Raw genomic sequence first — 13,317 nt, forward strand, 5'->3', positions numbered from 1 at the left:
AAATATTTTGTTTTGTTTCTTATTTTAAATAACTTTATTCACAACAATGTGCTCCACTTTTTTGTTATTTTCCATTTCCCCTTTTTTTCTAATAAAAAGGCACCCAAAATGTGAGTGCAGTTTCACTGCGATAAAATAGCTCCTTCTTTGAAATTAGAAAGCAGACAAAAAATAATAATTTCCCGCAAAATACTAAAGCTTTATTGATAAAGCACCTTTCAGAATGCTGCTCAAAAATGCTTTTAAGACAGAACTTTAACAAGAACATGTCAAAGTAAAGTGCTGTCATTGGCCTTGGTGAGATGAAGCAGTAGGACCAGTTTGCCCTCCCCTGGGCTGAAGTCTTGGTTTTTGGGGTTCAGGATCCGCAGCTGGACTGCAGTGTTTGGGAGTCATCTTAAGACTGGCTTTAAAAGTCACATATGAAACCTTAAAAGGTAGACAGGCACAGCAAATACTGAGGTGATGTCATCAGTTAGAGATGGTGCCACATGCTTAAAAAACTATTGTGCTATTTTACATGACATATGAAACCAAATGTGAATTCTAACATTTTCGCTGTGTGTCGTGGCAGTGGGGGACAAAACATTTACAGGTCAGAGAGCAGGGCATATGACCCAGAATGCCCCATGGGACATGTTGGAAGCCAATGAAATAAATTGAGTGAAAGAAGCTACTCATGTTGCACATACTATTAAGTATTTAAAATCCAACTTGTTACAGTCCTGCCCAACCCCGCCATCCCTCAACAAGCTCTTTCTCTTTGTGAAACTGAATATCTGCATTCTTGTATTTGCTGCATCTGTTAGTGTTTTGCTGTGACACGATGATGAAGCTTCATGAAGCATCGTGCTTGTTGTTTTGGTTTTCTCGAAAAGGTGGCCCTGGACCTTTTCTCTCTCAAATGTATCCAAGTGGTCGGAAACCCCACGGAATGTCCAGGAACTGACACTGTGGTGGAAAAACTGCAATAACTGAAACCTGGATGTGTTGAAGAAAAGCAAGAAATGTGTAGAAAAACAACTGTACAATTGGAAAGCAGACATCAGAACCCTGTGTGCACAGAATGCAGCGAGGCTCTTGCTCCTCAGAGCACAGAACACAGTTATAAAGACAAAGTAATTACAGAAAATTCCTTGCATCTGGCATCTTGACCTTGGACACATTTCATCTTTGAGCCCATATCAGGCACCCATCCTGAACTCCCTAGTTCCTTTGTACCGCCCTGCAGATGGAGCCCATACTCATAGAACGTCATCATAGAAACAGTGTCACCAACAAATCTTCAGAACAGAAACAAGTAACTAAAACAAAAACAGGAACAAGCAAAATGTTCAAGTGGATAACGAAAAATATACAAGTAACAGCCAACTTACACCCAGGATCGGTTCCGACCAACCGGCCGTAAGTCGGATTGGAAGTAAGTGGAATGCCAAAATAGCCAACACGAGGGTTATAGGTGCTACTGTAGTGGTAGATGGCTGTGTGAGAGTGAGATGCTGGGATACTGTGCTGCCTTAACTGTCGTACGTGATGCTGGGCTGCTACGTGCTGCGGTGCCAGACACTGAATTAAAAAAAAAAGAAAAAATCATCAGCTGGCTGTGGTCGTAAGTTTGGGTGGACGTAAGTCGAGCAGGTCGTAAGTCGGATGTATTTTTCCCATAACAATACCCCACTTGGCCAGTGCGCTTGTCCAAAATGGAATTTTCTTTATGAAGCTTCACAAGGTTTCGTACAGAAATGTAGCTTACCACCTTCTGTGTCGCACCCACTCGTGTCGTACGATCTGAAGATGGGTAGTAAAAAAAAAAAAAAAAACTTCTGAAAATGTGCACGTCTTTTTTTTACAGAGGTGCTTCAAAAAAATCATATGTGCTTGAACAAATCCTGCTTATGAGCGCCAACATGATGAGACGTATGTCTTCCTTTCTGAAGCCGTTCCACACAGCTCCTGTTTACTCCTTTGATAGGAGTCATAGACAAACGGCCCTATTCACCGAGCAGGAAATGAGCAAGGCAGAGTGTTATTTCACTTTTTGTTGATGGAATGCATCCCACAGTTGGGCAACACAGATTACCAAAAATGTCGGTTGCATGTCACGTTCAGATCTTGTGCCTCAAGTGCTACATTGAGCCAAGTGCTGAGAGCAGAATCTCCAGGTGCCGGTGAGTCAAAGAGACAGTTAGGAAACAGGTGAATTTTAAAGTGACTCCACTCTCTCCACAGACGAGTATCCATTCAGGTGGAAGTGAGTTGCTTTGAAAAGCTACTCCAGGCACATTCAGTGGCGAATAGTTTCACTGTGAGGTTGCCTTTGTTCACTGCATTGCAATCTGTGTTGGCAGTTTGAATCGCTTAGGCAAGGCATAGAGTTTATTGCTGAGCATGGCAGCTGCTTTGAATGACACCATTAGAACTGCTCTGCATTAGTGTCCTGGGAGAGCGCCGGCTGAAAACCACATCTGAATGTTTCGCTCTGACACGTTCCTAACGGTGAGGAAGGAAGTGGTGCTGTCTAGAACAAACCTGGACTGATTGCAGCCTTCCTCCTCCGCTCTTTTTTTTTGGTCTCAGGGAACCTCTCTTTTGGGGAGAAGTTTTTTAAGCTATCAGACAGGCTTGCTTACTCCAAAATGACATTTGAAAAAAAAAGGACACCCGAGAGAAAAGCTGTGTTCAAGTGTAGATGAAAACTAATGGGTGGAGAATTTTGAGCCCTGCTGGGGCTCAATCCTGTTTAGGTGAATCTGCGTGAAGATGTTGAGAACATGGTGGAGAAATTCACCAGAGCGTTCCACTCATCTCACACGTCTGCATTGATGTTGACCTTGTTTATTGAAAGTGCTGAAACATTTTATCGAGCAAATGTTTCTGCTGCCATTCTTTCACATGCCGTTTTAGGACAGATTTCTTCGCACCGCATTCATACATGATGGCAGCTTGAGAGGAATCTTCTTGCTCTATCGAGTATCTCATTCAGGTTGACTTTCAAAGTAAAACTTATTTGCATCCCGTCACAATGCCAATACGTCTGTCAACATTGTCTATTATAAGCAATCTTGCTTTAGCTGGTCCATGAGCTCACTGGCTCCTCTCCTTTTGTTTCACCTGGGATATACAGCACTTCACCTCGATTCTTCACGCAGCATGTCCATCACTGTTGTCCTGGTGTCTAGACCAACAGGCCGCCACAGCTTTTTCCTTGTCTGTCCTTCCTTCTCACGACCACTGGTGGGCATCATGAAACAGTCTCCTCCTTTTTAAAGACCACTAGATGGCGCTGTAATTTGAACAACCATTTCTATGAGACCTCACATCATTTTTGAAAACAGAGCACCATTTCACAAGGCAAATAGTACTTCTGCCTCAGTAACACTTCATAGTTTCCTCCACTTCAGTTTCACTGAAACCAGATTGGCTCAATAGAAAACCCAGCAAGTGACAGGGTTTTATTTTCAATTTGGAATGTTGTTTTTTTTCAAACTGGAGCCTATTGATACACCACTTTTAAAGATAAGACGTGCATTTTTTTAAACTGAGAACATGGTTTTTGCTTGCCATTACACCTGGAATTGGAAACCTTAAATTTTATTTCTGAAATATTTCCCCATAAATGAGAATAACTTTTATGCAAGGAACTTTCTTGTGCTGCCAGAACATTATTCATTTATTAATCCAGCTATTTGATGGAAATCTCAACGTATTTGAAACGCTGTCACTGTTTGTAGCTTCCAGTTTCATTTGTGTCTACCATGTGTGAGTTCTGGAACGTCACTGCCACCTGCTGTCAAACTGAGCTCATTACTATCAAACATAATTCAAACGTTATAAAAACTCAACTGCAAAAAAACATTAGATTTTTTTTCTCCCCTTAGGTCTTCTATTAATGTCATCTCAAGTCACATTGTTGGAGCGTCTATATTCTCACAGCATGGATTTCTGATGATTTTAGCTCAAACAAAAATCTTCCTAAAACATCATTGCCTTTTTAACTTCATTTCAGAATGTATTTTTCTCACCTCCCAACAAAAGGAATGTGTTCATTTTTAAAAATGTTCGCTGTCTTTATCGTGTGTGTTCCTTCCTGTGTAGTCGGGGCCCTGAAGGAAAATGACTCACCTCCCCAGCTCTGGTGCATAATTGTTTCACTTTGCTTAATGTGGATGTAGTTTCCTGAGGAACTTGGCACAAACTTGGCATTAAAATGTCGTATGTCATAAGTGTGTCTTCACCGCCCACTCGCGGCGTTGTTCCAGCTCCTGCACCGCGTCTGTGGGAGGACTGGTTCTGCTTTGAGACTCTGCCTTGTTGTCAAGTGTCAGGTCAGGCTCCACTTCCTCTCACATTAAGACAATTGGGATGGAGCAGGCGGCCAGGGACTGTGCTGTCAGCTGTCACTTCTCATGGACGCGTAAGACGCGCTTCATTTTTATGTGAAGGACGAGGGAAACTGAGCGCTCTTTCTTTTCTGCTGAGGTCATGCCACCATTTTTTCCTCTGGCGGGTGCCACTGAGCTGCTCCGAAGAAATGAAACCAATGGATGAAACTTAAGAGATGCTCTCGGTCTCATACTCGTGGGGGACTAAAAGGATTGAGACGCCAAATTGTGTTCAAAATATCTTGGCCTCACCACATGGTTTTTGTTGTTTGAAGTTATGTAGAGTCATCATAAGTGTCTCTGGCAGGAGGTGAGCTGCAGTGGGAAGTTGGGTGAATCAAGTTGCATGTCCAGCACATGGACAAATGGGATCATATGTTGACGTTGGGAAAGCTGCAGTTTTGAAAAAGGCAGCCTTCAGCTTTGCATGTTGACGCATTGGCAGCGCAACACCTGATAAAAAAGACAAAAGTTGGGGTTAACTAAGCCATGGGATGGTACTCCATTCATTCCATGCTTAATAACGTACCAATTTCTATTTAAAGCCCACTAAACAGCCGAGTGTTTCAGTGTGTTCAGTACCAGAGACCCACGTGAAGGGTTCTAAAATAGCAACTGACATCCAGTGTAATTCAGGGAAGAGAGCCTCAGCACGTCTCCCCACGAGCCCCGCTTCACGCATTCCTGCACCCCCGTATCTGGAGCTTCTCGTGGTTGACAACGCGAGATCCACGACTGGATGGAAGTGTTTTTATTGTTTTCTCTCCCCTCTCCCTTGCGCATCATGCGGACTGCGTTGAATGCTACTGCAGGTAAAAAGTTCTTTCAGTCCATTGAAACACCTATGTGTAACATTCAACGCTGACAGCTGCCTTTTTCGTCTGTATAGAACATAAAAGTCCACTTTCCCAACCTCAATATATCTACAGGAGTGAACATGTGTTTTTTTTTTCCATTTACGCCGGAAAGAATGAAGGATTGGTTGCATCAGGTCCCTGGTTTTCAACTGATACAATTTTGTGATTTAGGAATAACGGTCCATGTTGAGGCAGTCAGCGAGGAGAACTATTCAAAGACCAACGCCTGACAAAATGAATGCATCCGCATCTGACAAGTCTGGGTCAGACGACGTGGAGACGAATGGGAGATGTGTGTGGGCAAATTCTCTTCTCAAAATTCTGTTCTCAAAGGACGTTGGCTGGAAACCAAAATGAAGGAAATGTTTCTGCATGATATTAAACTTAGAGAAATGCTCCATTTTCTGTCACGCTCAGCTGGAAATAATTTCTCTCAGTAAAAAGCCTCCCTTGATGCTGGCGCTCATTTTGTCATCTATGTGCAGCCCGTTCCAATGTAGTACTGATCTTGCTTTGATTTATTCTTTCATCCCGACGGCGGTTAACTGCCTCCTTGTTAAGGACGTTGCTTGACACTTTTTTTTTTTAAAGGGAGCTTTTTATGGTTTCCTTGTGTATGAAGTTATTTACAGTGTTAGCAAGATGAAACGTCACCTTAACAGATACTGGACTGTGAATGAATGATATTCCTCCATTTCTGAGAAATGTACTTTTAAAAAATAAATAAATGCTCATTTGCCTGTTCCTTTTCAGTACACACGTTTTTTTTAATGATAGTCCAGCGCTTTCATGAAAGAGAAGGAAGTGTGTTTTGGGCTGAATGTGTACTTGCCTTTCCTAGAGCCCCTTGCACGAACTTGCATCTGGTGAAGGAGCAACTTCTTGCCAGGATGACTTGAGCTCAGGCTGTTCAAGCTGCCTTTTAAATGCTTCAGTATTTAAAATCAGTTGAAACTTCTTGAAAAAGAAGGGTGTGTTCCAGTTGTGCTCGGAACTGGGGAGTTCTCAGTTACGCCCCTGGTGATGTCACGTGGTGAGTTTCAAAGTGGGAAAGTCTTCATCTTATATGTTTTCTTATTGTGAACAGAGTGTGGCTTTATCCAGAAGTTGCTTCTATCTGGAGATGGCAACCTGGATGCCCTCAACTCGGCTGTGACACCATTCCTAGGTGCGACTTCCCACTTCCGAGGTCACTGGAAAGCATCATGTCCTTTCACATGACACAACACTTTGGCTCATTGTTGAAGTTCTTATAGCTCTCTCAATGTAAAATGGGAGTGTTTTGACTGAACTAGATATAACTTTGATCGCTGAAGAAAAATAATGCACAATAGTGCCCCTTCAATAAATGCCTCACTAGTATCCTTCATATTTTTGAATTTGTTTTGACAGTAGCATTGGTTTTACCTTAAGACGTAAACGGAAGAAGGTGGTATCACATCAAGATCTGTTGATCTGTGTGGAGGGTGAAGTTGTAGATCCAAGGGCACATATAGCTAAAGTCAGCTATAGAACAATGTACAGTTTGGATACTGGCCATTGTCAGCACAGAGGTTATATGACTGTCAGCATTTATTGCTCAAACGTGAACTCAACAATGCAAGAAAATATTCCTCCTAAACTTTTAGAAAATGTTGACGATGGTACAAAGAAGAGATGATTTTCACGTGATCTGAATTATAATTTTCGATCCGTGGTTGCTTCGTAGGGTTTATCTCTCCCTGTCTAGTGAGTGCAACCGCAACTCTCTTCCTTGTTTACCGTTTGTTGTGCGAGCGAGTTTCTGAACACTACTGCCACCAGCTGCCCATTGAAATATACTTAATTTTTTTAAAAGGTGTGGAGCAATGCTATTGGATAAAACAAGTCACAATATGGGAGGAGGGATCAGTTCATTTATGATATTTATTTTTTTTTTCTACAGTATCTATCATGGGAAAATACATGTTAAAACACATGCAACTCCTGATCAATTATATTCTGAACGGTGCAAACACCGCTGCTATACTACGTGTCCTCTTGAATATAAAGAGCGAGACGTTTCTGGTGCAATTTACAAATGAATTCCCTTCACGGCCGACTGCCTCATAAAAGCATTTGTCCTGACTCAGATTGAACACAGTCGAATGATTTTATCCATATTTCGGAATATTTTACTCGACCCTGTTTTCCATTTAGCCAAATAGAGAGTTCTTGTATTTCCATGTTTCCAGGTGCAACAAGTGTTACTGATTGGGCTTTTTCCTGCTGTCACCCTCTTGTTAGCTCACAGAGTGGAACAAAGTGACACTGGGAGAAGCGTCTGCTCCTTCAAGGGTAAAGGAGAGCGCGTTTTTCACGAAAATAAAACCATCACTTTTGTCTGCCCGTGGCTCCTTCAGTCATGTTTATATGGGAATAATTGTTGTGGGATGCTATGAGGGAAGGCTTTTCTTAAACATGTGTGGAGAATGCTGTGATCACTAAAACATTATGACCACCTGTCAGTGTGTTGCTCAACCAGAGTCTTGTCTCATCCTGCTTTAGAGTCTTCATTACGCATCTAAGAAGAAATGAGAAATAGGTACTTTGGCATCCAACGTTGTCATGAGATCATCAGTAAACATGGGAAATGTATACGCTGCGGTTGAAAAGCAAATTTTACCTCTTCTCTTCTGAAGTTCATTAAAAATGATTTTTTTAAATCATGGATTTTTTTTTCATTCTGATAAAATTATATCTATTGATTTTTAAAACAGAGAAATGCTATGCTATTTCTTCATTGTATTCTTAATAAAAAGTATATTTTATTGTTTCTTATCTATCTGATTCTTATCTGTGAATTTTATCAAACAAATTAAACTATTTGATTTGACTGATTTTTTTTTCTTCTTTATTATAATGTAATATTATAGAACAGTATATGAATATGAAGCCCGGTAATGATGGTGAATTTCCAGGCTAAACTCATTTCTTTTTTTTCTGGATTTGAAAAATCTTCTCATCAATTGCTTTTCCATCAATCTATTCTTATTTTAATTTTCACAAACAGCAAAAATAAACATTAATAGAAACAGAAATTTGGCAAACAGGACGTAAATTAGCCAAAATTGGGGCCTTTTTCTGACATGTTAAATTATTTTGGCCACCTCCTCCAAATTCACCGGTGGATTTTCTATGTATCAATAAAAACAAATTGTGACTTTTTGCAATTAAATTAGGTTTTGCAAATAAATGTTTTGGTTAGGTTCAAGTCAACTGAACAAAATCTTCCGCTGTCACTATCAGCTATGAACGATTCTTGAGACAGACGTACTGTTTATTTTCTCGAACCGCATTCAAACATGTAGTGATGGAATTTAAATTTAAGTTGATCACTAACTGTGGTGCCGATGGAGCAGGTGACCACAGAGCTGCTCGAGACACTCTCTCTGACTCTCATGTCTCATCATAAAAGACGAACCGCGTTGTCGGTAAACATCCATGTGGACTGCAGCTTCATTTTTTTCGAGCACTTTTTTGGAAACTGGCATGGAAAATGATCAGATGGGAAACCTGTGCCGCTCTGTGAGGGTGTCGCCTAATGCTTTTCTGCATGGAACGCCGCCAAAAAATGTCAATCGAATGTGTTTGTTTTGTGGCAGACAGTGACGCTCTCTGATGACATCATCTCATGGCGCATACCAAATGAACACAGGCATAAAGTCGCATTTTCTTTTTGTGCGTTTTCAATAAATTCATGAAAATTTTTCAAAACATTTGGATGATTTGGATCAACATCTCTGGAAACAAGAGATATTCACAGCATCTGCAACATGTTCAGTCATCGTCCAGACCTGGAAAACAACGTCATCCGCCTGCCTTTCACTCACCGCGACGCCTCCACGTCATGTTAAAAACTGCAGCGGTATGTGAGTAACCTCAGTAGTATTCATGCTGTGACCTTTGGCTGGATTGATTTATGCAAAGCAAAAGGTGAAGCTATTAGTCTCTGGTACCGGATCCCTTGCTGAGGCCACTTGTGAATTTTTCAAATTTCAAGGAGCTCTGATAATTTAATTTGAAGTGCCCTTTTATAGGTTGGGTCACCTGCAGCGTGGCCAGCAAATTGAATAAAGAACAGTAATAGAAAACAGGATGTCAGCCGGGCTCCCGCCTGCAAAATCATTAACAACAGCGTGTCCTCCCTCATAAGGGATCACATTTATTCCCTGAGTAGCTAATATTGGGAAGTGTAGTCCTCAGCTCTTTTTTTTTTCTTTTTTGTTCCTCATCTGAATTCTTTCAAAGAGCAGGTCAACGGCTGCCGGTTCACATATCAGACGTGACGAACAGAAACGAAACACCACTTGTTTAACCACACAGTTCGACTTAAATTTGACCTCTGCTCTTTCATTGGTGAACTTATGTTAGCTTGATAAAACAAACCTAACCTTGTCATGGAACTCAATTATATATACGATGAGGTTCACATGTGGAATTCAGGTCAGTAGTTTACCATGGATTCTGTTCTTCACTCCATGCTTTATACCAGCCTGAGCATAAGGCAACTGTAAAAACACAATAATAAAAATAAATATGAATAATAAATCAAAGAAAACAAAGAAAAAAAAAAAGAAAAATCACTCCCAACACCTTGACATTAAAAAGTCCACATGGTGAAAATATTGTACTATCATAAATCAAATAAAACAAGGAAAAAACATTTTGAAAAACATTGAGTTATTAGGGCAAAATCACTCCTCAAACCTTGACATTAATATTATGTTTGTTTGTTTTTAACAAGGAAATAAATTCCGAGAAAAATGGATAGATTAAATAAAAATATTCCATTTTAAACCCATCTTTGAGTAATAAATACAAATGAAATTATAAAAGAAAAACTCCACATGGTGAAACTATTGTACAATAATAAAATAAATAAAACAAGGAAAAAAAACAACCAAAAACATTAGGTTATTAGGGCAAAATCACTCCCAAAACCCTGACCTTAATATTATGTCTGTTTGTTTTTAATAGGGAAAAAAATCTAAGAAAAATGGATAGATAAAATAAAAATATTCCATTTTAAACCCATCTTTGAGTAATAAATACAAATGAAATGATAAAAGAAAAACTCCACATAGTGAAACTATTGTACAATAATAAAATAAATAAAACATGGGAAAAAAAAAGAAAAAAACAATAGGTTATTAGGGCAAAATCACTCCCCAAACCTTGACATTAATATTATGTTTGTTTGTTTTTAATAAGGAAAAAAATCCTAGAAAAATGGATAGATAAAATAAAAATATTTCATTTTAAACCCATCTTTGAGTAATAAAAACAAATGAAATGATAAAAGAAAAACTCCACATAGTGAAACTATTGTACAATAATAAAACAAATAAAACAAGGAAAAAACAAAACAAAACAATAAGTTATTAAGGCAAAATCACTCCCAAAACCCTGACCTTAATATTATGTTTGTTTGTTTTTAATAAGGAAAAAAATCAAAGAAAAATGGATAGATAAAATAAAAATATTTCATTTTAAACCCATCTTTGAGTAATAAAAACAAATGAAATGATAAAAGAAAAACTCCACATAGTGAAACTATTGTACAATAATAAAACAAATAAAACAAGGAAAAAAAAAAACAAAACAATAAGTTATTAAGGCAAAATCACTCCCAAAACCCTGACCTTAATATTATGTTTGTTTGTTTTTAATAAGGAAAAAACTTCAAAGAAAAATTGATAGATAAAATGAAATAATCAATTTTAAACCCATCTTTGAGTAATAGATACAAATGAAATGATCAAAGAAAAAGTCCACACTGTGAAAATATTGTACTATAATAAATCAAATAAAACAAGGGGAAAAAAAAGAAAAACAACAAGTTATTAGGGCAAAATCACTCCCCAAACCTTGACCTTAATATTATGCTTGTTTGTTTTTAATAAGGAAAAAAACTTCTGAGAAAAATGGACAGATAAAATAAAAATAAACCCATTTTGAGTAATAAATACAAATGAAATGATAAAAGAAAAACTCCACATGGTGAAACTATTGTGCAATAATAAAATAAATAAAACAAGGAAAAAAAAAAAGAAAAAACAACAAGTAATTACGGCAAAATCACTCCCACAACCTTGACCTTAATATAATGTTGGTTTGTTTTTTAATAAGGAAAAAAAAAAACAAAAATGGATAGATAAAATAAAAATAATCCATTTTAAACCCATCTTTGAGTAATAAATACAAATGAAATGATCAAAGAAAAAGTCCACACGGTGAAAATATTGTACTAAGATGTAGATCAATAATGATTGACTTGACTTGCGTACACAGCACTATGCAGTATGGAGATATGGAAGACAGATGCCTTTACATTTAATAGAATTTCTTGACTCTCCGAATCTCTTTCTCGGATTGAAGAGCTGGTCATTCTGGTTCCTCTGTGTAGACGGCAAATCTATGTGAAATGTAAGAATAGATTACAATCTGCCCGTCGTCCATTGCACTGATGTATCAGTGTCTTTGTTTATCATTTGCTCAGGATGAAGATATGTAAGGGATCCCCTGAAACCCCCCACACCGGACCCACGCTGGCGGCTTTGTTTGGGCCGCACCAGAATAAAGCAGCAGCTCGGTCAAATCCGCTGCCACTTCCACCGAACTCCTGGAGTTCACAGCAGGACCCTGCCTATGTACAGCAGGAGGTAGAAAACCCTGCCTAATCCCTTCAGCGCTTTTACAAATATCTATATTTCTAACAGAGCACAGCTGAAGGTTAGCGCTCCATCTTTTTCTTTCAGTTATTACTGTACCGACAGTATTTTTTTTTTTTTCAGGTCCAGCAATTGCTCTTAAATCTTACAAGAGGTATCTATTTTTTTTCCTTGGCTTGGGAAATGTCGTTCAATACTTCTTTTATAATAAAATATTAAAACATTTCGAGCCAGCAAACAGCAGTGTTTGTTTTGAGAGGAGCTTTTGCTCGAGCTATGAATCCTTTAAAATGTTGCAGTTGGGCTTCTCAGCATGAAAACAGCTTTGAAACAGGTGGCGGATTGTTTAACAGCGCTTTTACCTCGCATTGAATTGTTGTCTTTAAGAATATTGTGATCGTGGTCTTGGAAATGCTGGATTCACACAGGCGTTCTCTGTCAATCCATCCGTCAGCATTTGTTCTTGGAGCACAGGTAGTTGAAGCAAGGTTTACATGTGCAGCAAGGAAACTCTCAAGCTACAATAGAATACTGCAGTGGAATATCGAGAGAAAAGAAAGTCAGAGAGCATGAAACTGACGACAAGTCGAGACCAGTGTATTGAGAATTTCTATAGTCTGTGGATCACCTTCTAGTGAGTGAGCTAAGTTCATGGATTCTTTACTTTTGACCGGAGCCGGAGCTGAATGTATCGACATTAGAATTGGTCTCCTCATCAAATCCCAGGCCTGTATCAATCTACATTGAGATTCTGAACATGAGTTAGACAAGAGTTTGTTGCAAAAACACATCAAATTCAGTCACATACATGGGTATTGTGTCTTCATGCAGTAAGCACGAAGTTTGGTGGCAACCAGTCTGTCGGGACAATGAGGTCAGAATTGTCCTCACCTGGTCTGCTCCTGCAAACACACCTTTGTTCCAATATGTTGAACTTGGGAAAGGGGATTGTTTTGCATCCTATCCAGCATTGCATTGCATTGCAGCCTCCATCCAGCATTGCATGTTGGTCTATACAGCCTCACGCCCATGGTGTCATATATTGATGTTGGGAAAGTTGCCTTTCGCATCCCATACTGACGAAAACGCCAGCCTTTAGCGTTGCATGTGAAAAAAAGATGGTGGTTGGGGTTAGCATTAGGATGGAATGGCGCTCCATTCTTCCTTTGAAAACATGTCAATTGCTATTTAAAGCGTGCATTTTAGTCATGGTGACTGTCAGTGCCGTCAAAAAGGAGGAGAGCCATGTTAGGGGTTTTTAAATAGCAACTGATATCATACCATACAACCCCGTGCAATGCTCGGCGTGGCCCCACTACGCCACGGAAAGACAAGACAAGAGGACACAAAAGTCCCTCTAACAGCCTTGTGTCTCATTCATGGCAA

Source organism: Synchiropus splendidus, chromosome 1 (assembly GCF_027744825.2).
Source record: "Synchiropus splendidus isolate RoL2022-P1 chromosome 1, RoL_Sspl_1.0, whole genome shotgun sequence".
Classification (NCBI taxonomy): Eukaryota; Metazoa; Chordata; class Actinopteri; order Syngnathiformes; family Callionymidae; genus Synchiropus; species Synchiropus splendidus.